Source organism: Macrobrachium rosenbergii, chromosome 4 (genome assembly GCF_040412425.1).
Source record: "Macrobrachium rosenbergii isolate ZJJX-2024 chromosome 4, ASM4041242v1, whole genome shotgun sequence".
NCBI classification, from domain to species: Eukaryota; Metazoa; Arthropoda; class Malacostraca; order Decapoda; family Palaemonidae; genus Macrobrachium; species Macrobrachium rosenbergii.
In genome coordinates, this window is record NC_089744.1 from 59,486,599 (window position 1) to 59,513,986 (window position 27,388).

The following is a 27,388-nucleotide window of genomic DNA, read 5'->3' on the forward strand; positions in this document are numbered from 1 at the left end:
AAAACTTCGTCAGCATTGATAGTTATCAAGTTAATAAATATCAAAATATATTCTTACGCTAAAATACTTCGTTGCTAAAATTTCTTCACTTTGAAAATTCAAAAAGAAGGAAATTCGATATTGTCAGTACCTTGGATGTTTTTATCTTCGTATATTAGCCTTCACGTAAATCAGTACGGAAGATTATTTTGGAAAAAGACGTGTCTTTCCTTTTCGAGGATTTTACGTAGTACACCTGTTAAAACAGAATGGCTGTGAGGGAACCAGTAGATGATGAGAAGCGTTTTTATGTACGGTATGACAAGAGTTGTAGACTACATGCACAGAGGCGTCGCCTTTCGGGTGAGGTCTTGTCAACAAATAGCCCAAGCAAACAATAATCCCATTATATAAATGGTTCAAGTCCCATATACAGATATAAAACTGGAAATAACAGGAAGAGAATAGAATCACCATCGTTGCCCTCCTATTACCTGCCTCTCACTTACTAAAAAGAAACTCTATTACTTTAATATTTAGTCCTGCATATAAACAATGACAGCCTACAACGCTAAATCATTTACGCAGACAAACAAATGAAGCAAACTGGCAGCCATTGTCAACGTATCAACGTGTCAACGTGAACCTCAGTAAAGGTATCTGGGTAACTAGAAATATAGAGAAGTCAGAAGCAGAAATTTCATAACAAAAGAAAAGCCTGACTAAAATGACCATCTCCTGACCATTATATTTTCAAGTTACGGTGGGAACTAATGAAGACCTTCCATCCATTCAAATTGATTGCGAAGCTTTCTAAACTGCATGGAATCGTACAAAGTATTGTTTAGCATAGTATTGAATTCAATGAGGAAAAACATTTCTTTCATTCTTGACCTTAAAGAGGTAAGGAAATCTTGGGCCGAGCTAAGCGGGAACACAGAATATTTGCCCCAGAAAACACTTAGTTATGAAGTGAGAAAAGGAGTGCGCACCATGGATGATTAAAGATGGAATCCCTTGGTATCAGAGAAGATATCGCAGTCATCCCAAGAGGATGTAAAGGAAGAAACAGTATGTAATGTTAAATGGCAAACTATAAAGAGAAGAGACATTTATGCCCATCAGTAAAGGGAATGATGGAGACATAATATGAGGCCTCACTCTTGAGGATACCAGGGACCATCTGCCGGCAACAGATTTCGGAGGAAATGGAAGACATTCGATATTGAAAGCAGACTTTTACTGATAATATCTTCGAATAACAAAGAACAAGATAAGAAGTGGGAAAACTCTTATTCATATATTTTTTTCAGAAGTCATTTGAAGAACTATCAGATATGAGACGATATAGAGGATTGGTTTCTTTGTTTCGATGTTCAGGAATAGGTGTTGAATACTGCGTTATCCCATCGTTATAATGAGGGAGAGAAAGCAAAGACGTCAATACCTCCCATTTCATCATGGATGGAACAGATGTTGAATGTTGTAGCTGAAGAGGTAAAACAGAAAATACTTGTACTAATCAACATACAACGACAAAACCAGAAGTGCTAATTCTTGACAGACTTAATAGTACACCGCAGAAAGTTACAGCAGTACATGAGAGATTCAGGACAATGGTGTACGGGTAGAAGCTCCACGTTTAGATTTGTCAGACCGAGGCATCTTCTTTCTGCATACTTATTGACAGGTCAGTTGGAAGGGAGCTGGCAATAGCCGGTTTACACCTAGGCCATAATGTGTATATATATATATATATATATATATATATGTGTGTGTGTGTGTGTGTGTGTGTGTGTGTGTGTGTGTGTGTGTGTGTGTGTGTGTGTGTGTGTGTGTAGATATTGTGTGTGTATGTTTGTGAGTATGAAACAGAGAGAAAGGGAGAGACTGTCTTAACAAAACATTACTTGCAGTGTGGCGAATATCACCAGTAAGAGAAAGTTTCGAAAGGAAACTCCCTAGATAATGGCTCGATGATATTAAGACGACGTCGTTAGGGAACCAGCAATAAAGACACAGTTCGGCGATTGGTTTCTCAATTCATTTGTTTACTTTCCCCATTATTATCTTCTGCCATCGAATATCAGGGTCATTTATCACAATGGGTGGAAGGGAGCTTCTCAAAACGAGAGAGAGAGAGAGAGAGAGAGAGAGAGAGAGAGAGAGAGAGAGAGAGAGAGAGAGAGAGAGAGGTGCCTGATACGTAAACTTAGTAAAACAACACTGATGGCAATAGTAAATTATAAATACTGTAGATTATTGGAAACGTCATTGCTTACCCATTGGAGTTAGTCAACACAAATATGAAATAAATAAGAAGGGCCGTTTGAAGATTTGTGGACTCCTCCCGAGATCAAGAGATTTGCTGGCAGCGTCGTATATTTGAACAAGTTTCTCAGCTTTTGGGAAATAAAAACAAGACAAAAGAGAATAGGCAAATAAATCTACTCCCCTTCTGTATTCAGCACTAGAAGTTGAACTTTATGGCACCGCATAAGTACTTGGAAATTTAGCAGATAATTACAAAAACGCTTCATATATCACCTCTAAATATTAAAAGTTTTCTGAAACAATTTACGTAAATTAACCTCCGCGCGTTTATTAAGTTATTCAGCTTTATTAATCACCCCTCGAGATTCGCAAAAGATTCCACATTAGAGCGGAATTAAGGAGAAAGTTGAAAACTTTCTTTATTGAAGATAGGGATATTTGTGCGCGCGCGCATCTCCGGAGACGTGATTAAGTTTCGTCAAAGAATTATAACGCTGAACCGATCACGAGCGCTTGGGAGTGGAAATGTGAAGTTTGCTCCTGTATTTCTTCATTATGCACTCAGAAAAAGTAATTTCAGTCCCGCTCTGATATAATTTCCTGCCTTGAATAAAGTAATGCGTTGAATCTTGCATCTCTACCTTTTTGGACTACAGTGTAAATCATAATTATTATGTGATGTAAATGAAAGAATACGGATGTGCACTACTAATACGGAACTTTTTTTATTTAAGGGCACATTAATGATTTGTATTTATAAAAAGATGATGTTTTACCGATTATCATCATCATCATCATAATAATAATAGCGATTAGGCCCAGAAGGTCTCAACGCCTCCAGGCCCGACTTCGTCACCAGCCTAGGACCAACCAAAACACTGCTGAATAACCGACTTGACAACTGTACACCCCCTTGTAACCTGCATGTCATTCATTCACTCTGAAAATAAACGCCAGCGCGCGTTTGAAACGTCAGAGGAGATAAACCTAAGAAAACAGAAATTTTTGTATGTCCTTGGGAAACCTGATATACCAGCTACAGGCTGAGGGAAAAAAGATAATAAAAAGAATAGAGAAGACTGTATAAATTAAATGCCGTGGAGACAGCTATAATTTTTAATGCAATTGTCCTCAGAGAAGGTCTCCTCCCTAATATAATAATAATAATAATAATAATAATAATAATAATAATAATAATAATAATAATGCAGTTTTCATTTGGTCGCTGGCCTTTTATACAGAAAAATAAATACTTATATTTTTCTGAATCTAAATCTATTTCTAAATGCTCTTATACTGTAAAACCTTGCTATGGGCACGCAGGTGATGGCTTCATTATTTATCAGGAAAGCGACAGTAGTGATGTATGTCAGTGGTCTACTGTAGATCCCTCAGTAAAATTCATTAGGCTATGAAAATAATCGATTAGCATTCCTTGACGTACTTTCTTACTGAATTTCAGTATCTATTTTGTTTTATGAAAAACCTTAATCGGACGAAATTGAACAGATACAATTAATATGCTTATACACACATATATATATACATATATATATATATATATATATATATATATATATATATATATATATATATATATACATATATATGTATGTATGTATGTATGTATATATATATATATATATATATATATATATATATATATATATATATATATATATATATATATATATATATATATATATATATATATATATATGCCCGTGTGTGTGTCTGTCTGTATGTTTGTCTTATTACAATAAACTAAGGGGATGTTATCAATTATCTTTATTCTGATTGATAGCTCTGATAATAAAGATAATTCACATATTAAAAATATCCCTACAAGTATTTTTCTCCAGGGTTCTTCCTGAAGTATATGTAGTATATGAATAATGTACCAGCGTATGAAGAAGCACACATTAACTATCTATATTCTCTCTCTGTCTCTCTCGCTCTCTCGTCTTTACATGTTATATTCTAATCACTGTCACTTCTGTTTCCTTCAGTCGCTGAACTACAGTGAAAAAGAATATTAAAATTTTTTAATTATCAGTGAATAATCACATTCTTTCAAACTGAATGCTTTGTAATACGAATGTCCTTGTGAGCACCATAGACATTGCCAAACATTCAGGTGCGCATGCACGCTCAGATACTCCACTATATGTATGTATAAAGGTACATACCCAGTTCCGGTTTTTTTTCTTGTTACTAACTGGGAGCGGCCTCGGTGAAAAATGGTGATTTTGACGGACACCGAAGCATTTTTCCCGTGAGAAATAATAGGAAAATATTTGGATGGGGCTGAAGCGCAGAAATTGAATTTTTCTTTAGTTGACTCTTTTATCTACTGTGTGCCGTTATTCTTAAAATCCTGTAGAAAGAAGTTAGAGTTCTAATAAAAATATCGGAATGAGAAACAGTGCTTGTTGCTAACTGGTTCCTTATCTGTGTTCATTTTCAACCATTACCTTGAACATACAGTACATAGTTTTAAGTACATTTTATTCATGTAGTGACTATGAGCCAGGAGTTTCTGGAAACATGTGGAATCAAAGGTATATCTGAACAGGCGAATCATTTATCAATGTTACTATCATTATTGTTTCAACATTCAACCATTTCTTCCCTCAAGGGGGTGGCTTATGAACAGGTGTTCGGAGGAGGAATTAATTAGGACTGTTGTTGCTTTTGAATGACCCAGCGGTAGAATGAAGGCGCTGATTAGTTCACCATGTATGCTGCTGGGAGATTTTGAGTGCCACAGCTACACAAAAATACGAATGAACGCATTAAAGAGTATATGAAAAACATGGATGGACGGATGAAAAGCAAAAAACAGTTATTTTTTGAAGGATGAAGGATGAATTGCTGTGATGCTGAAAGAAATAAGCAGTGAAATGAGCTATGTGGATGATTTTCAGAATAAATTGGCAGCAGATTAACTGGGGAGAGTATTTACTATATTATCCAATGCTTTTTCACGCGTCCTTCTGCGCTAACTTTTCCTGAACTTTCATAGTAGTTATCATGCTAATTCGATTCTTCGTAGGCTTAATATTCCTCGAAGAATATATTTAAAAAAACTTTTAATTTTTTTTTACACATTGGCAAACTGGCTTCCAAGAGTATTCTTCTCTTTTTTTTTTTTTAACAAACATGTTACTATCAGTTTTACTGTAAGTTTATGTTTTTCTTTTCCCATTTCACCCAAGCAACTAGATTATTTTAAAGAGTTGGATCATTTTACTTTGCCAAGTTCTCAGTGAAAGAGACATTAAAAGGTTAAACAAAATATTTCTAGGATCAGGAATAGATGTTGGTTGTTTCTTATTATATGCACTCTTCTTCCTCCTCCTCCTTCTCATGAATGTCATTTTGTAGTAGCACTCCCTCCATTGGCTGTCTGTAATGACTCTCAAGTATTTCATTACATTTGTCATGTCCTTCAGCAAATCTCAAAAGATTCTGTGGTCATATAAAATTTGTTTCCGTCATAGGTTTATCATTAAGAAATTGTGTTTATTATACATATTGTCACTGGCAAAGTATGTCAACATTGTAATGTTTATTGATAACTATACAACTTACATGATATTCCTGGCAACGAATCGGACAAGTCAGAGTATGATGTTGATAAGTTGCTATATTTTTGGACCTTAATTTAGACCGTCATTGCTATATGATATTATTTAAAAAACCACTTACACTACTAGATTAGTAATACTTTGTTTTGAAGCAAGTAGCTAGAAATAAAGAGCAACTTCAAAATGCTTTCTTAGGTATTAATTTTAATATTCTTATCAAGATTTGTTTTTCACTAAATATTCTTTCATATGAAAAATACATCATCAAAACCTTTACTAGAAATGAAACTAGTGCGGTCTCGTTTGTCCTCATGTCAGTCTGTGTGACTTTCTATAAGCAAGATTCCATGGTGGTTAATGAGCTGAATTAGGTAAAACTTGACCAGAGCATTCATCGGGGGGTCCCCTTCAGGAATTTTATTTCGCAGGTTCACGCCATAAAAAAGTCCTGTCAAATCATTCTTCTTGGGTCACTAAATGAATATCTTTAATAGATTTGGAATTTATTCCTTCATCTATTCTCATAATATTTTATTAAAACTCAGACACGTACAGACAAACACACATAAAAGGTAATATGTACTGATATGGGTATTATTATTATTATTATTATTATTATTATTATTATTATTATTATTATTATTATTATTATTGTAGATGTCAGCACCGTACTTACAGCATTAGATCCTCACACATAACTATATTTAGCTAAATGTGTGAAGGAGGATTGAAAGTCAATTTGTAATAAATTTTTCTTGAAGTAGGTTTTCGGAATCTAGTTTCCTTTTTTTTTCTCTCCATATAACATGAAGTACATTTATAGACGATAGAAATTCACTCATACGCTGTATTACATGCCAGAATAGTGAGTACTAAAACCTCCGTACTCAACTGGAAATTTTAGGTTACCGACGAAAAGGAAAATGGATAATGACAATCCAGTGGGATTTTTTTAATGTCATTAATTTGCATAGCAACTAAGTAAAAATTATTTCAGCAGTATCTACGTACAAATGAAATAACTGCGATGTTGTGCCTTCTGGGGTCAAGATTTCGGATTGTTGACATCCAGGGTTAGGTCAGAGATTTCCGTTTCTGGACAATGGATCTGACATTTGCCTTCCATACTTTCATTCCATTTTTCTTTTGTTTTTCCACACTGGGTCTGGTGACACGTGATACCAGTTTTCTCTGTGATACTCCGGGTTGCTGAGGTTGAAGATGATTGCGGAATGAGTGGAAAAGTCATTACTGTTCATGAAAATAGGTATGCTTGAGTATATTTGTTTATTTATGTGTGAACATATGTCTCAGTTCACACACGAAAATACAATCATATATATATATATATATATATATATATATATATATATATATATATATATATATATACATATATATATATATATATATATATATATATATATATATATATATATATATATATATATATTGTTATGAGCCCCTTTTGGGTTCAGCAGGTTCTCTAATAAAAAAATTAAAAATAAGAAAAAGATCGGGACTGAGAAAATCTGGCAACGACTGAGGCAGACAGAGAAGGGTGGAGCTAAGTAACACGAAACACAAAACAGAGACCTTATCACTAATTTATTCAATACAAAATTTACAGCTTAAATGCAATATTTACAATACAATATTTACAAACGAAAAATCAGTGGCATAACAAAAACGTTTAAGCAGAAACGATCATAAATTCGATCTGAAAGTCATCAGATAAAGCAAAAAGCAAACAATCAACATTACTGAGCCAGTACATCATTAACCGAAAATTAACATTCCTTATAAGCAGGGGAAAACAAGAATTAATTCACACACAGGGTCAGTAAATGAAAAGTTCACAAAAATGCCATTACAAATATTACAGTAACCTCAATAAACAAGTATAATTAATAAGAGACATCATAAAAGGTTACAATTATAGAATACCCTTGTGAAAAAGACAAATTAACAAAAAGGGACCATAAAAATAAAAATCAGGGTTAACACATTATTATGCCACAAAAACACAGCATCATCAACTTCCCAAGCACAATTAACATTTACAAAAAACCTGGAGAAAACCACAGGCACAAAAGTCCTCTGCAGTAAGTGCTGCAGGACACTCCACACCCAGGAAACCGTGGCAACTTGCAGAGATGACGCAAATGAGGAACCAACGAGCATACCTCCTGACGTCATTTACCCAGCCAAAGCTGTACACACAATGCAGACGAAGCTGCCAGTCAGAAGCCGTGGTCCTTAACATAACGCAGACGAAACTGGCTCTGATGAGCATGATTATGCTCGTCCTTAACACTGCAGATCGCGAGTCCCAAACCAAATAGCTATTACTGACTCAAACGTGACTGAACAGAACCCCCATGCTGCTTATGACCTGTTCAGGTCTCTGCACCTTTACTGACTCTTGCAGTCAGACACGGTGCCGTCGGTCGTCACCTCCCCTCCACCTTTTGCAGAAAGCAGGAGGTGAAACGACCGGAAACAACGTTCCGATCGTCCCAGGACTTCTGCTTCCTGTCAAATTATAGTCTTCTGTTGTAGCACATGAGTTTTAATTATAATCCTTACCTTTTGTACGCAGCATTGTACTCATGTTTTTTTCCTTTTTCTAATGGTATCTCTATGACTGAAACCTGTATTCATTATCATTATTTGTTTAATTTTTAATTTTCACTGTCTAAATAGCATCTATCCTCAGTGCTATATAGCTTGAAATTAATTTTTTCTCTTTCAGATAGAGTGTTTCTTAAATACCCATAAAAATTTTAATTATTGATTGCCTAGGATTAGTCCTCTGACAGATCCATGTCAAAAAACCAATAATTAACTGCAAGTTAAATCCTTCAACTGTTAAGCTAATGTTTTTACATTTAAAAAAATGAAAATTGATGGCAGAATTGTTTTTACCTTTTAACTGTAACTTAATCGACGAAAATAATTCTTTTGTGAAATACGATATAACCAAAAGCCGTATAACAGATGAAATGAAAGGGGGAAACCATCCAGATTCTTTTGTTCGGCCTAATCTTTCAGACGGGGGCCTCGCATATAGCGTCCTTAAAAAGTCTTTCATTGTATAAGAATTTCAATATTTTTGAATGATGAGTTCCTGAAGAGAATCGCAGCAGGATGAAAGCGTAAACCTAAATCTATGAATTCCTCTCTTCCTCTCTTTCTTTCGACCTCTGCCGCTCCGAGATAAATTTGGAAGAAATTCATCCGCGACCTTTTCATGATCCTAGGCATATCATATGCAAAATACTTTTCTATTACACATATATCGTATTCGCACGGAGAAATTTAATCTGGGGTAATGTTAGCGTTTGAAATATTTGACATAATAGCAATTTTTGGAGTTCCGCTTTTGCTTCTTCTGCTTCTGCTTCTTCGCTCTTTCAGAAATTCTCAGAGAAATGTTACTCGTACATTTTTTGGCTCCACATTCTTTATCCCTATTCTCGAGAGTGAGCAAAAATGCTCTAGCCTGATATTGAAGAATGGAAGATAGTAGGATCATGGGTTGTTTTCTCTCTCTCTCTCTCTCTCTCTCTCTCTCTCTCTCTCTCTCCTCTTTCCTTTTCGTTATTTTGATTCTGGAGGTGCTACGGGATGAACTCGGTATGGATGGGACGAAGATAGTGAGGAAAACTGAAAGAAAATCGGATGGACAAGGAGAGTTTGGTGTCTGTTTCAGGCCGAATTACTGGCGACAGATGGAGAGCAAACAATATCTAGAGCTCAAGAACGTATTTGTGAATTTACATGCTTCTTTGAGGAAGGGAGACAACGATAAACTAATGTAAGGAGATGGAATGTAAAACGGCAGAAGGTGAGCTCATCACCACGATTGATAAAAGGAAGGACAGACGAACTGACGGGCAGACACGCAGACAGGCAGATGAACGGATCAAAAGTTCCGGAGAGGTTAAAGACATCAAAGGACATCAAAGCATATGTATCAAAAGCATTAAAAAACTAAATTTGCAAAGAAGAGCAAAAAAGCTGCTCAGGGTTGGGGGAGGGGGATTTTTCTTTTTTCTTTTAGCGGAAAGCAATCCAGAAAGCAGGATATTTTTCGGTGTAACAATCTATCTAATGCCAGAAAAGCAATGCTTCCGCCTTTGAACGCTGGAATGTCGTAGATACTTTTAGCAGAAATCTCTCTCTCTCTCTCTCTCTCTCTCTCTCTCTCTCTCTCTCTCTCTCTCTCTCTCTCTCTCTCTCTCTCTCGTTATCATTGCCTTTCCGATGTATGACTATCGATACTGTAGAGAATTATCTGCTCTAAAACGCTAGGTAGTCTGATTTCCACACTGATGAAGATACTAGGAAGACGCTTAAGATAGGCATATAAGACTGAAGGGAAAGCAAGAAATGAATGGAGAGAGAGAGAGAGTTGTGAGGGAAATTACCTAACAAGACAAGAAAGAAACCAAGTAAATTTCAGCTAAAAAAAACAAAAACTCCTCTCTCTCTCTCTCTCTCTCTCTCTCTCTCTCTCTCTCTCTCTCTCTCTCTCTCTCTCTCTCTCTCGCCGGCATTTCCATAATCTGATTCTTTGAGGAATCCCAACCCAAGGCCACTTGTCAAAGCCGAGTCTGGAATCTTGAGTATGAAGCATTTAGCATCAGCCACTTGTTACAGCCAAAACAGTTTAACGGGGGCCAACTTTTATGTTTTGGGCCGCCGTTTTTCCTTCCGGCAAATCCAAGTTATCAGTTTTTCGCTCGCGTTCATCGGGAAGGAACTGCGCACCAAGGACACATTAAGCTGCGCTCTTTAGTCCTTCAGCCTTTTTGAAATGTTAAACTTCGCGTTTTAAGAACCTTTAGGGATTGTTGTCGGCACGTGCTATATTGAAGAGATGCTTCGTGATCTCTCTCTCTCTCTCCCTCCATTTTCCTTATAAATTTGATTAGTTATCAAATAACCTGTATTTATACTATTTCTTATCACTGTTAGATTATAATAAAAATGCTATGTGAGTTTCGAGCACACTATAAAGGAACAGCTCAGGTGAAGATATAGCAGTTTACTTTCCTTTGATTAAAACTGCCTCAAGTAATGTTGCTGGTTAAATATCAGTGTTTAGAGGATTTAGTGGTCTATCCATGGTCAACGATAAAACAATAATTTTCACATCATATGAACACATATGACACTCATTGACAAAATCAATTGCACAAGGTTTTAAAAACAACACTCCTGTAACTTTGAAGCAATTCTCTTCGCAATGTGTTTCGTGAAACCAGGAATTTCTGATGTGATCTCTTCCCCATCCCCAGTCCCCTCCTCCACTCTCTCTCTCTCTCTCTCTCTCTCTCTCTCTCTCTCTCTGACCTTCATGAGTCTTGATTTAAAGTACAACTCTTGACTTTTAAAACTCACACCTTTTATGAACATATATATATATATATATATATATATATATATATATATATATATATATATATATATATATATATATATATATATATATATATACTGTGGGCTCTTTGTCACTGCAAGAAACTTTTTCAAATAAAACGCTGCATAGTTCGTTTTGGTTTACTTTTATCGCTTAAACTTTGGAGGGAATGGCTGCAATTTAAGGAAAACATTTTATTTATACACTTATTTGAAAGAGATTTGGTTGGTTTTTTGTTATATAGAAAAGATGTGTAATTGTGATGCTGCTTTCAGGTATGCAGAGCTTCAAAAAGATAAAACTTGCTTTTAGGTGAAGATGCCCTGTCAGACAACTTCATTGTAATATTTTTCATCATTGTTTAAACAACAATCACTCCATTACATTTTGTAGATACTGGATCCAAGGTTGGGATAGCAACAACCGTTAGTATTACTTTCATATTTTATTTTTGTTGCAGTTCAGGTGGGAAATGAAGATGTTATAGGTTATTTTCGGACGCATATTGACTTCAGGTCAGCCAGCTACTTTCATTATATGTTACATCGTGGTAAGAAGTAAATGAATTTTAGAAGTAGACTTTCGTTTGGTTATATAGGTGGGCTAAATGAGTATCTAAAGTATATATGTATATACGGCAGGACATTGTACAAAAATGATCTTCCTAGTCATGCAGTTAATCCCATTTTATTTCCTGACTAGCTGATGTTACTGGAGCAAACCTTTCAGCGACTCTTGCCTGTGTAAATGAAATTAACAATAGCATTCTGTTAGATGTATGGGATTTTTTGCTTCATTTGCTGACCAGTGAATGAGTTGAAAAGAGTATAACTGATGTACATAAGCATAAACGATTTTTGGTTCTTTTTAAGTAAAGCAGCTTTTGCAGGCTAGGCTACAACAGCTTTTAAACAAATTTAGAAATTCATTCCATAGGTTGACTCTAAAAGACTTTACTTTTTAGCTCCCACATAATATAAAGCGCCAGCATCGTTTCACTAAACTATTACTACAGATGCTTAAATGTCTAGTAATTTTCACTGGATGATTATTAAAAACCTAAACATATTTCTAATAAAAGCTGTTCTTTCTCTACAAAGATAAAGCTTTTCAAAATATTCATGGCAACGTCACTTTCCACGTAAGGCACAGTTTAATTGAAGACAGTGTTCTGAATGATTTCCAGTTCTGTATGACTTCATTTAAAAAACAATTATTTTGGGTAAAAATTTATTCCTAAGATTTTTTTATACGAAATCAGATGTATTGTTCGTAATTTTTCCTTGGAATGATTAAAATTCTAAGTTAAGTTTGCTGAAATTTTGCTACTACTGAAAACATTCTAGTGATAGACTTCCTATTTAGATTACAAGAATTTGGCGCCCAGCTTAAATGCAGATGCAGCTCAGTATTGCTGATTATCATGATTTTGTGGACAGGTGGCCACATTTACATTCAGAAAAATTATAGATAGCGGTAAACTACGATGGGCACATGTATAATTAAAACACAAGCAAGCATTGTAAGCAGCCCTATAGGAATTTTGGGGAAATTGCATTACGTTTTACTTAGGAAATCCGCCTGGGAGACTGTATCCTGCTGGTCTCAGCAAGTAACCTGCATTGCAAAATAACGTAACCCACTCTATCCTAAATAACTTTATCAAACCAAAACCGGTTTTCTGATAGAACTTTCTTGTCTTAGAAGACTTATGCCCGCCATAATGTGCTTGGCTAATGGTTAGAACCCAAATCTCCATGTAATTTTTACATTTTTTTTAGACAAGGAGCTCTGTTATACTAAACAAGTATTTATCAAGCAATGATATCTATTTGACTGTGTAAGAACTCTTTTTTTAAGTACCTCGTAATCGGAGATATATGACTGTTGCGTTGTCCTGCAGTTTCTTCATTCAAACAAAGGTAATTTAACCCGACACATTGACTATTTATGAGGTCTTGGTTTGATTTTTCTATGGGCCATGTTTTTGTACTATCTTCCAAAGTAACCGTTGGACATTGGCAACGGCATGTTTTGGTAAAGTTTGTTGTAACAAATTTTCTTCACCATTGAAGAGAAACCAATCTATACAATTTCCATACTATTTTCAGAAGAAAATCGTGAAAGCTTATTATGATTTCATACTTCCGCTCTACCAATAGGTTTATACCGAATAAATGAAAAGCCTTGTTCTGCTTACCAACGAATTACTATCAATAGCTTCTTATAATAACTATGCAAATGTGTCTGTGATTCGGTATCCAGGTCTTTATCTAAACTATAAAAACTTATTAAACAGACTTATAATAATAATAATAATAATAATAATAATAATAATAATAATAATAATAATAATAATAATAATAATAATCCATCTTTAAGAGTCAGGTAAAAAATGATAGGATGAGAGTAAATAAACTCATTAATCATTGCCGAGTGAGAAGATTTTAGGCTAATCAGTATATCGACGTAAACTTTTATAATTAAGCAGTGTGTCACATTCACTTCTATTAGAGATGTCTGAAAATATGTAAAACTTTAATTACTAATAAAGAACGGAAGATCCCAGCAAATGTCAACTTCTCTGCAAAGCATCATAAAGCATACTTGCTAAAAAAAACACATGTTGTTCCCTTGAACGTGAAAGAAATTAACTGCGTAATTTAAAATGAAAAAAAATATTGTGCTCATTACCCATCCAGTTTCGTAGATCTGAGGACTTTTTTCTGCAGTTGACGTTAAAGGAAAATTATGTTTATCTTTGTGAGAAACGGCGTTTTTTCTCGATGATGAAGGCAATTAGTGAAACTTTTAAGCCGGGGGCCTTTTGTCTTGACCGCTGCTTTCTGCCGACTATATTAAAATTGTGTTTACTTACTTTTTTTTTTTTTCAACTGACTGATAATTTTAGAGCTTCGTTTCTCTGATAATATTAAATTTAATTCTCTATCTTGATGATTGTTTATGATGGGCGCTTAGAGAGCTATTGCTTGATAGTAATTTTTTAAAACGGCCTATGTTATACAGAACTCATTGCGTTTATCTAAATTTGTTTACAGTATCTATGTCGAAATATTGATTTAGGTAATCAAGATAGTGTCAATAAGAAATATTATAATGAGACTCTTCACTATCCATATCTAATACTATTTAACTGATGACAAATCAATACTTCCAAGGGTTGTTTTTAATGCTCTGAAGCTTTTGTTTCCAAATTTCAGCGAACAAGAATATAAGCAGCATACATTTACATACTATTTCCTTTCCGTTTTTATTTCCCTCGGTCTAGGAATACCTTATAGTACAAGGATATATCTTATATTTTACTTAGTTATATCTTATATTTTAAATTGAATTCATACCTGCGTAATAATAAGATGTTATTTTAACAATAATGGTAATAACAACAATAACAACGACAACAGAAATATAATAATAATAATAATAAATTTCCACTTTACGGTCGAGTTCTTCTCATGAAAATCAAATAACATCTAGTATTCTCATGAAAATTCAAGTCATCTATATTCTCTGAGTCTCTCTCTCTCTCTCTCTCTCTCTCTCTCTCTCTCTCTCTCTCGTTTTAATAATGGTGTACACTTGTGGGGTTGTTGGGTCAGAAGGGTCCTTGAATATTTAATCTATCGTGAATAAAAATATCGACCTTTATCTTTATTCCTTTTCAGTTCTTTCCACTCTAAAGTAATTACTGGGTTTCCGCTTCTTCCCTTGTTTCGAAATTAAATAATTGAACTTTACTTCCTTTTTCTCCTGTTTCGTTTTTAAACGATCCTAATCTCTTAATCTTTTGGAGAGGATGAATTCGCTCTCAAGGATACTAATCAATATAAAATATATGTAATGGCTAATTAGGAAACATGCATAATTATAAGAGAGATATACAGTAAAAAATAATGCATCTGCGATCTCCATCAAGGCTGGCATGCGTACAAAACTAAACACAACAAACTTCCAAGAGAAAATATATAGTTGAAACAAGCGTATGTATTTACACACTAGGTATGTTAGGAGGACGTATCATTCACCCAGTTAAACAAATAATTTAAAAAAAGAGATAAATTTGTGCAAATGTGCGTTTCCCTCTTTACTGCTTCAACAGCAACAAAAGTACCAACACCCATAAAATGCTTTTCAGTGCCAAGCACTCTGTTCGTGAAAACGAAATATGAGGCACGATTTTATAAAAAATGTTCTTACTATGAGGAATCTTTTCACTGGACCTAAATCTGTAGTTCACTTTATTTTTATTTTTCATCTACTTTGTATAAGATAAAAGCCGTTTCTTTTAGTAATTGTTGTCGACACCTTTTCCTTTCCAACGGGATTAAAGAATGGGTTGCAGTATGACAGGTGATCTCCCCTTTTTTTCATGTAGAGGTGTCCTAAAAGTTCAGTCTCAGAGACATTCTGTTTATGGTCACGGAACTACCACGTTTCCGTGCACAGTAATTGCATTACCTTCTCTTGCTACTTTGCAAGAAATCTTTCTCTTACGGGTATGGTCTTCGAAGGTTTGAGCTCAAACCTGTAACTACAAACTTTAACCAAAACTATAAACAATATGCGTGAGTGAGTTTGATGTCAGATATCCGCTTGCTAAGACAATCGATTAGCGATTCATATGGTAAAAAATGTATATATTTTGTCGTAATTAAATACTGCGCTGCTCTATAATTCATCCCTCGTCAAGTCCAATGAAGAGTGTCAACATCCAATAATTCAGGATCTGGGTTGTCATATATGAAGTATCTGCAATAATAAACTTTTAAACAAAGTAAAGGAAATGAGACTGAAAAGAGTGTCATATTCAGTGTGTGTGTCCATATGTGTACAAATATTATGCCAGTTTATATCGTGTTGTTTCTTGCTATTCTCAAGGCATAGCATCCTTTAAATGTAGAGTTTCTTGGAGATGACGTAAGTTAACAAGCTCCTACTCCCCAAACAAATATATTTCAATATGGTAAAATTTTTGTGGTGTGTCTTTCTCTGTGCAGTCTTTGACGAGAGTTGTTTCATAGTTGGCAGAACTGCATTTTCATCCATCTACGTCTTTTCTTTCTTCAAGTCTTTGCCTTGCCACTTTTTCCACTTCTCTTTAGATTCCATTCTTTCTCTTAGTGGTTTTATAATTCATTACAATAACTCTTCACTATACTCTTCCGTCTCATCTTCATTCAGTGGTATCCCTCCTTGTTCTTTTGCTTTTCTACCATTACGGCTTTAATCCTTGTTTATTTTTTTCTTTGCTTCTTTAATCCTTAACTTTTTTTTGTAATTTTCAGGTGCCATTTCCCTCTATGTCCTCGTTTTTACACAATAATGAGATATAATAGGAAGAATGACTTTTTCCTGCATTTTTTATTACGACCATTCCGTGAAAATTTTAATCAAACAATTGTTTAGTTATGAAGTATAAGAATGTGGGGCTCTTTGTCGAGTCAAGAATTACTTTTACATTGCTTATAAACTTTATAAACTTTGAGGAAATTGGTGTTTACTATTTCATGTAATATTTTACTGAGCAATGTTATCGGAGTTAACAGCAGACGTATTTGTTGCTGTTGCAGTATACAATTGTATATTCTCATGCCTAACCCCTATCTTAAAATAGTATATACATACATACATACATACATACATACATACATACATACATACATACATACATACATACACACACACACACACACACACATATATATATATATATATATATATATATATATATATAATTTAGTAACAGGACCTCATTTAAATAGAATGGTAACTAACGGGGATTTTTATTAAAAAAAGTTACGAGGGCTTTCCTGGACTATATGTCCCCATCGTCTAGTAGCTGTAAGACGATATATATATATATATATATATATATATATATATATATATATATATATATATATATATATATATATATATATATATATTTTTTTTTTTTTTTTTTTTTTTTCGTTTTTAACGTGCTTTTATACCCATTTTTATATGGGGTGTGTGCCTTCTTTGAAGGACTTTGATTTGTATGTGTGTCGTGCTGCCTGCCCGGTACCGAACGTGTACATGTATTGTGAAACCCCAGTTTGTCCCAGCAGCATATATGCGGGTAGTCCAACAGTTCGAGAAGATGTTTTTTAAATTTGTTTAAATTAATTAGTCTGTTGATCCATTTGCTTTCAGCAAAAATCCATTGTAAAATGTTATTTGAAAATACCTCTGACTTTGTTGTTCAGGTTTATACTCTTCCCATTTTACAATATAAATTATATATAATTGCAAAAGAAATATTTTAATCAAATAAATTTTCTTTCTAAAACTTTTTGAATAACCCAATATAAATTGCTATAATAATTGCAAAAGAAATATTTTAATTAGATAAATCTCTTTTGAATAACCCGTCAGAGATCACCATTCCCAAAGAAAGTTTTACTTAGAATGAAGTTTTTTTGTCTAAAATACACTCTTATCAAACTGGAAATAATATCGCCGAAAAGGCAGGCAAGATCAAAAGTACTTTTTAGTACCGTATACTTGATGTAAGATTTCAGTTCACGTTCATTTCTCTAACGGTAATTCACGGTGTGATTCTTATGCAGTGTTTGTTACCATAGGGACAAAGACTGTCGTTAAAGGTGTTGTAGCATTTCTGGGCTGTTCTTAACAAAAGGTAGCACTCTAAATAACAATTTCATTTTGATGTGAGCCTTTCTTACGAGGAAGCGCTTTCTACAAAAGTGAAAGTCCTTCAGTGGTGTCATCATTGCATAAGCCGACTGATGCGACAGGCTCTTTTAAAATCATCATTACATCTCTTAGCTTCTGTTTTTACCATCCATAACCCCTGTTCACTTTCCTACTCCTTTTCATTCTTTCCTTGCACTTCTTCCTTTCTTTTGGGATAGTTACTTAAAACTACAAGTTCCATTTTACTTTTGTTTACCTTTTTCTTCATCCCATTTTATAACATTTACTTTTCTCTCCTTTTCATCGCTTCATATAAAAGAAAATTCCCTCTTTCCAGCTGTTGCTTATTTATTTCGCTTTTGCCTTTTCTCTTTCATTCTCGGCGAGTATCCTCTGGATGTTATTCCCTTTCTGTACTTTGTAGAATACAATGACTTATAGAAATATCAAGAACTGTATTTAATTTTCTTCTCGATGAACAAAGTTTTATATTGAACATTTTTTTAGGCTTACAGATATCTATGACGTAACTTACAACAATAATGATTAAAACATTTGGGAAATAAGATCTTAAAAAAATATTCCGTAAGAAATTCAGTATTTCATTAGTCGTCTGAATGTTACTTAGAGCAGAAAAATCACTTCAAGTTATTGAACATATAAGATACAATGAGGTATGGAATGACTGGGTCTTAAACACTGTTAATTACCGCATTCTTTTTCGCCATATTTAGAAGTAATGTATATTGTGGTTCTTTCTCCGCAGTGCTCAACGACGGAAGTACTCTAAGGAACACATTCATATTCACTTTGATGTTATGAACTTTGATGCGAGCTCTTCTTCCCCCGAGGAAACGCATTCTGCGAGGATGAAGTCCCTCTAGTGTGGCGCATTCAGCGTGCAATCCCACAGGTGAGATGTGCTCCTGTACTTCTGGAGTTAGTTCCTTTCTTACCTCTGCTTTTATCCCCTTTCTTACTCTGTCTTTTACCTCTCTCTTTCTTTACTCGATTCCTCCTTTTCAGACAATTTAATTTCACTTCTGTCTGGAACTGTTTCGTTCTTCTTTCTCTTACTTATCTTTTTTCTCATTTAATTTTTCCTGTGCCTCTATCTTATTGAAAATTTACTTTCATTATTTATTTTGTTTTGCCTTGTTGCATTATTTTTCCATTTTGCCTTTCTACTCCCTTTTCTCTTGTAATTCTATGACTTACATATCCCTTTCATACATTGCCAAAAAATTTTTTCTTCCATCCGAAGCATACTGGAATCTTCTCGGTTTTCATTTATTGCCATTTATCGCATTTTCTAGTATCTTGTTTTCTGGTAACTGAGACATGTATCAAGATCTTTATTCATTATTTATCATAGCAACATTGCGCTCTTTTCTTTTCTCTTACTTTTTCCTTCGTTATCCTTTTCCTTCATCACTATCCCCATTATCTTCCTTTTAATGACTTTTTATCTAGGCATATTTTATTTCCAAGACTCCTTTTCCATCTTTTAATCTTTCTTTTTCTGTTTGTTCTTTGATCATATTTTCTCCCTTTCCTTACCATTCCTTACTTTTCTTTTTTCTTTTTTTCCAGTATCCCCAGATGTTCTTCCATTCTTTTTTCCTTCTCTCTTCAATTTCGTATTCATCTTCTTATCGCGTTCTTATTTTATTTTTATAAAGTTTTCTTTCACGTTTTTTGACATGAAATGTTTATTAAATAGCCATCTATTTTTATTTTTCCTACAGGAATCCTGCGCTTTCTCATGTCTTAATCAAACTCCATTTCCAATATTCGCTCTCTCTCTTTCTCTCTCTCCTCTCTCTCTCTCTCTCTCTCTCTCTCTCTCTCTCTCTCTCTCTCTCTCTCTCTCTCTCTCTCTCTCTGTACCTCATGTCTGAATTTTTTGTTCTTTGCTTTGCATTCATTTTCTGTCTCTTCTATACCTTTCATCCTTTCGTTGCAGCTTTTGTCAGTCTTTGTTTGACTTTTTTTTATTTTTGTCTATTCTATAATACTAGTTCTTTTACCCCATGTCTCTTAGCAGCCCCCTTGCGCTCCGATAGTCTTTATTCTTTTACACCAAAGGAGAAGTAAAAAGGACCCAGACACGAGAGGGAAATGAAAATGAGAAATCCGTGAGTGATGAGTGTAACAGCAAAGAATGACGACGGAATGGAGAAAAAAGAAAGTGTAATGAAATGATAACTAGTAATGACCAAGTTTGGTAAAGAATGTCAGGAAGAATGGGGAATAAGATGAAGTAGAGGGAAAATATCATATGGAAAAGAGCTAATTATGAATAGAAAAATCAGGAGAAACTTTCTAAGCTCTAAGTCTTTTAGAAATGGAGAAATAGTAAGAGAGAGAGAGAAGGGGGAATAAAAAGTCAGCAGAATACAATGAAAGAAAAACAGAATGCAACAGTCTAAGAAGAGAATAATAATAAAAAAGGAAAAACAGGAGAGCATCAAGGAAGGCGGTGTTTCTGGTGATGTCAGCAATTTATTCCTCATAAAGCCACCTCAGTTAAGTTACGAAGAACAATCATAATAGTATATTAAGACAATTCTAGATTGTTTTAATAAACTATAAGCACTGAAAAATCAATTGGCTTCAGTTGAATATGTGACCGTGCTCTTCAAATAGAACACCCTAAACAACGTTGGTCATGAATAGCAAATTATAGCATAAATATTGAAGTGACCATGAGAGAGAGAGAGAGAGAGAGAGAGAGAGAGAGAGAGAGAGAGAGAGAGAGAGAGTGCACAAATCAACACAGAATATGGGGAGCTCTTTATTTATTGAGTAATTAGACTTAAATGGTAGTTATGAAAGTTGAAGACTTTACCCATATATGATATGTCATATGTCTCCCTAACATATTACTGCATTTATTCATTCATTCATTCTGAGACAAATGCATTTACTTTGTGATTAAGTAATCATTAAAAAAATCACATCAATCAGTAGTGCAATGACACATCAAAAGAATTGTAAGTGGATGGCACTTGTTGTTCTCACAACCGTTTTCCATCACATGTCTTCTTTCTTTATCCTCATATATTATTTCATCGACAACCACTTATCCACTCGTCATTCACCATTATTCTGTTTAGGAAAGTTTTTTTTCGCTTTCGTAAATTTTATTGCCTTATTGATTACTGATGTTTATTAACTTTTGGTCATGTGGATTCCTTCCTGATCATATTTGAGTCAAGTATGAATGCCAAAAATAATTATTAATTTCTTTCTATTTAACATTTTAGTAAGCCACTATTAATTTGAAGCTAGGTCACTCGTAATCTTAATAACCATAAGCTTTGTAAATCGTGTAATAAGAAATCCAGGTTGACTCCACCCGCCACTCTTATTAAAACCAGTGGCAATACAGTTTATGCACTTTGGGGGAATCGTCAAGGACAACTTTTGCAAAGTCGAAAAATTATGATCAGTTTGTTCAGTCTTTGTCTGGATGATTGCAGATTTATTGAAGATTTCAAATACAGTATAGATACTGCGGAATATGGGAGGAAAATCTCAATGGCTTTGGTTTGATTTCCAGCAATGATAGAGCATAAGACCATGAGAAATAATAATCTAAATTTGCACCGCACGTGGCATTCAAAATCGTTACAGAAAATAAAGGTTATGTACGCTAATCTTTGTTCATAATTACGAGATTGTTAGTTATTTAAGACATTTACCTTTGACAATACTTTCTCTCCCCCTCTCGTATTAATTAAGGCTATTCACCCAACTAAAATATCTCCCTTTTCGGTTTACTCTTAACCCTCGTCCTTTCTATTCTACATTTTTCCCCATTTCGACCTTCCTCCTCTTTAGATTATTATGTTTCTCGTTCAGAGACATCTAAATCTATTTTTAAATTTACCCATTCTCTGTCGTCGCTCCGCCTCCCTCCTTTGTTCTCCGACTTTCTGTGTTTGCTTCCATTTCTATCTTCCCATTCAGGCTGTCTGTTACCTTTTTCTTACTCCATTCTTTCGGTCCATTTCCTTGGTGGTGAAAGGACAAAGACTATGGATGGCAAAGGGCCTGTGAGTGGGTAACAGGAGAAAGGGAATTAAGAAAAAAGAGTAAGGGGGCAAAAAGTGAAGAGATGAAATAGAAGCAAGGAATTATGTGAAAAATAAAATGAAGAGAAGGTAATGTTATATCACATAGTATGTGAAGACAGATTCATAGAAGAAAATAAAAATAAAACCTAGAAGGAGGAGAGAAATGGAAATATTACTAACCGCATAAAGGAAAAAATTCAGTCAAGGATAGGGACAGAAATAGGTTAAGTAAAGGATGAAAACAAATAAAATAATATAAAAAACAGAGATCTGGCAAAAGCAGATCTTGACAAGGAAACGGGAGAAACAAGGATAAAGAAAAAGATGAATGAATGGTAAAACTGACAAAGAAATAACAAAGATAAGGTTCAATTATGGGAAGTAAGAGAATAGAATTTAGCTCCAAAGTAATGTCACAAAATTAAGATGGCGTTGAAGAAAAAGAACAGAGAAGAAATTATTTCATTTGTCGATGTAAAAAAATATCAGAAAGCATATAGAATGGAACCAGAGACGTTAAAAGGATGTGAAAACGAATATTTTCATGGAAGTAATGCACTGGAATGGCGATATATCAGCTGGAGATAATTAAATATAAGAACTTAAGGTACTTACCAAACTTCTACAAGTGGAAAATAGTTTTAAAATATTTATATTTTATCTATTCAGAAAACAAGGAATTAATTTTCAATGATATGAAACCTGTAAAATGTAGCGTTTTTACTGCTAAGGAAAGACGAGGTAAAGTTAATGAGGAGAATTATGGGGTAGGGGGGAAAAAGACCAAGCCAAAAACTAACTTCAGAAAGACGGAGTGAGGTGTAGTTGCGAAAAATACAGGAGTGAAATAATAAAACACAGACAGAAGGTGGAATCAAGCAGTGTGACATGAAAAGGTAAAGGAGAGGGGAAGGAAAATAGAGGAAAATACGTGACCTGGCACTAAGAAAGATCAAAGATGTGTGAAGTAAGAAAATAACCCGAAGAACTACTAGAATAATAACATTTCTCAGCCGAGGGATAGTGCATTGACAACCCCATGCTAGAGAGGCTTTCATCCTCGTAGGCTGCATTTCTCTACGGAAAATTTCTACTTTGAAGAAAGTAGCTTTTAAGAGATCCAGTGCTTTAGAATTTGCTTAATGACTATTTCGTCCAAAGAAAGCATATCTATTCTTGATGACAAAAAACAATTCTGTCCAGTTAGTAGAGTATTTCAGCCCAGGAGACCAGAAGTCGACACTTTATCGATGACTTTCTCTTTACAGAGAAAAGGGTATGAAACTACATAGCTTTAAATCACCCGTGGAAGTCATATTGCTGTGTCTTCTTTTTCCAAGTGAAGATCTATAAAATTACATCACATCAAAGGGCCGAGGAAGGTGAATTACCGTCTTTTTTAAAAGAAAATATTACAAAACGACATCGTCTCGGAAGACCCATTAAAGGCACATAGAATTCTTGTTCCAGGAAAATAACTTATAAATTACATCACCTCGTAGGATTTTTCCAAGGAAAATAATTGCGGAAACGACTTACTTAGTGCAAACCGACGACTGCACGTCTGTACCAAATGTAAGCAACTACTTTAACATAATAAAAGATAGTCCGTTTGTGTCTGAATAGTCAGCGCAAAAGTAACACAAAGAAAAAGGTGCAGTTTTCTATAAATAACTACAAAAATAACATTTTTCACCAGCAGCCGGTGACCACAGTTCATCTCAAGTGGCAAATTAAGAGGAATATTAACCGAATCCTTCGTGTGAAAACAATTCCCATATGTGAATGCCTGCAGGTGACCCTCACCGACCAACTTTTTCGTTGTTGTCTTTTTCTTTCTTTCTGAAAACATTGGTGATAATAAAAGCGATAATGCTGAGATCCACTTTTATGGCTGTCGAAAGTTGTCCCCGTTGAAGAAGTGAAGTTCCAGAGTGATTGTTTAGACAGCTGCAGAATGACGATCCTAGTATTTTTCTTTCATTACGAAGTTTTTTTTTTTAATTCAAGTGAATTTTTGTAGTCTTTTTGCAGTCTTATATTTTCTCACTGTTTAGTTTTGTTTTCAAGTTAATTTTTCAACTTTCATAGACTTTCTTCTATTGGTTCTAAACTGTTATGCAAGAATTTTTATTGGAGATAATATTGACCATACGATCTGTGGGGACTCGTGACTGTATATCTGTATCTCTCTTCGTAAGAAATAAAGAGGAAAGGCAATGGCAATGCACAGTTGAAATCATTATTTTTCGAAACTCACCTGCAGCCGATTGTCCTGATTATTTCAGCGTCAGGAGTGGATATGGAAAGGGTGAAGGTTTATATTTTCCAAGACAGAAGAATGAGTATGAGAGGACAATTCTAAAAAGACCAACAACCAAGAGTTTGTAATTTTTATACTATGAGAGAGACAGAGAGAGCGATACTTGTCATTTCAGAGTAGGCATGTCTTTCGGATACACGTATAAGATGTGTGTCTCTTAAATACTTTAATTTTAGAGGAAAGACTTAATTCTATTTCTTCCATTCTCAGAACGAGACTTAATTTGGTTGCCTGAATTATTGACTGGAAAGCTCTGTAGGAAAGGTGAGAATTAGAGAAAGCATGATTAACTAAAACATTTATATGTCAAGGTGACCGTAACTCTGCATCTCTCGAGTGATTAACAGTGAAAACGTTTCGAAAAGGAATAATGTCAGTGAAAAAATCACGCAAACCACTCTTTCATGGAAATAAGATTGAAACAAATTTTATGTCTATTAGGAAGCAGCAGATAACAAAGTAATTTGAATGCTTTTAATTATCGTAAATTTCTATACTCTGAGAAAATAACCTTCTCATAATTATCATTTATCACAGATGTCACCTGGTGAAAGACATGTAGTCTGATATATGAGACCAGATGATTAAAGGTCATCTGCGTCTTAAGTAAGTAGTTGAATTATTTAGCTTGTAATAAGACACTGTTATTTATTAGACAGTAAGAAAAACTTTCCTTGAAAACATCCTTTTTTTCTCTGCCACCAAATTGCGGGATTACTGCAGTGTTACTTGACGTTTCCTCCAGATGAGTGGACCTTTATTAAATTTCCCTTTTTTATTCAGTCCTTTTGCTATTTATTTATTTATTCTCATTTGAAAGAAAGAACACTCTTCCACCATAATTCGTCACTGTAAGATTATATGATAATTATGGCACACATAACTCATTATTATAACTCCGTTTTCGAAATCCCAAAGACTTATCTGCGAAATTAACAACATAATAGGACCATGATGAGGGTAACGCCTCTTCCCAAGAGTCTCCTATGTCTTAGCAGAGGACAGCCACCCAAGGACCCAACGGCTTTTCCCCTATCCCAAAATCTTAAAAAAAAACTAAAAAAAAAATACACTACCGTCCAGCAAACTCCAAGGAACGTTTTATTTACTCATGTAACCCACGCCTAACTTGGATGCCCATCTGTCTCATTGTCTGATTCTTATAGATATATTAATAACAAAATGATAGTTTTTACGAAGACTAGATGATCTTTGTAGGACAATATGTAATTGTTAAATTATCAGAATTGCTTGGAGAATTTTTAAATATTATTATTATTATTATTATTATTATTATTATTATTATTATTATTATTATCAACGTTTTCGTATAAACTGATAGCAGAGCAGCATCCTTATTTCTGTACTATATTCCAAACTTGCATCCGAATTGGGATCCAGAAGCATGAATCTAAGTACAAAAAAATTTATAGAAATTCCAGCCATGTCCCAAGACCATATTCTAAAGCTTTGTTAGTTTGTTGGTTTGTTGGTAACAATAAACACTTTAGTGAAATAGATATAATAAAGAAGATACTGTCATTCGATCGATCCCGATGTCAGCTCGATTATGCTCTATGGAATGTTTCTGTTCGAAACCAAATACTTGCAAAGTAAACATGTATGGAGAGAATGAGAGAAATAAAGGGAGAGAGAGCGTGTGAATGTTAAAAATCCTAGGTTCGAAGAAAATAGAGATTTATGGATAATTAAGTACCAGTTACTTGAGATATTTATGAAGCAAATGTAAGAATGAGCAAATATTAGCGACGCTAAATAAAAGAATGGAAATTTTTTTTGAGTTCACATTAGCTGAAGACTAAGGGAAAAATGCCTAAATAAAATCTAGAAAAATGATCACAATAGTGCATTATCCCAGATTTGTAGAAAATGTTTATTGATTATCATACCACAAGGATAACCCCCAAACCTCTTCCCCACCTCCCCCCAACACGTAACGATGAAGTCACAAAATGACGAAAATTCCTGTGCAAAATTATTGGTGTAAATTAACTGCTCTAGTTCCATTAAAATTTAATGACTTTCTCATTATTAGACAGTGTTCATACTGATTACTTTGGCTGCGTGTTCAAAAACGTTCCTATTAAACTTGTATGGTCTTTTCTTGAGATTAATTTAATTTTTAACCTAAATCATATTCAAAAAATCTCAGTTACTCTCATATTAAGATTCGTCATACTTCAATTGCATTAATGATACTTTAGTTCACTCATATATCTTTAAAGCCTCTTCTATGTTTCTGATATCGTCTTATGAATGAATGGTGCAAGGACCCATCTTCTAGCTCTTCATGTTAATAGTTTTTATTTTTTTTTCCAGAGTCAGTCCCACTGCTGTTAAAAGACGGCTGAGACACAAAGCCAGGTCAGATTCATTCACCAGCAGTACCCAGAAGCCGATGGTAACATCAATCATCATATCTTCATTCCATTGATGACGATAGCAGCAAACCGTATTCAATATTGCTATAAATATGTCACGGGATTGGTCAAGTGAAACACCAGCAGGAATCAACTAGCTGTCTATGTCGAAAAGATGGTAAGTATTTTAAACTGTTTTGCTTTTGACTTCAAGTAATGTCCTGAAGAATTGAGAAATAACCTTTACAGCTACTACGTGACACGTGTCACCATCATTTTCCTAGCTTATAAATTTTCAGACCTTTGATTTAAATTGTAAAATGAGCAAGTATGATGTGAGTTTGCTCATAAAAAATACTGAAACAGTTAAATTAAATTTCTGCGCAGTTTATTAAGCCCACAATTCTTGTAACCTCATTTCCCATAAAATCAACGAATGAACGCTCTAATTAAAATCGACATCAAGCACAGAGATTTTGTTCGAAATGTGATCCATGAGGGAAATGTTTGGTGTTTTATTACCAATCGCATATGCAACGAAGGAAAGTGCACTTTTATGGGGAAACCAATTGCAATGACTGGAAATGGATTACTGTTCCTCCACTTAATTATAAAGCATTGCGAAACAGATA

At 34.3% G+C, this 27,388-nt stretch overlaps 1 protein-coding gene across 1 annotated transcript in view; it reads left to right on the plus strand.

Annotated features, from left to right (window-relative positions):
- The window catches only part of LOC136835035 (T-complex protein 1 subunit gamma-like), a 772,440-nt gene that overhangs the window by 127,387 nt on the left and 617,665 nt on the right, over window positions 1-27,388 (plus strand). Inside the window, exons 5-6 of the mRNA XM_067098148.1 lie at window positions 18,737-18,883; window positions 26,716-26,934. The gene's annotated coding sequence lies outside the window, so the exon portion shown is untranslated. The remainder of the gene's footprint in view (window positions 1-18,736; window positions 18,884-26,715; window positions 26,935-27,388) is intronic.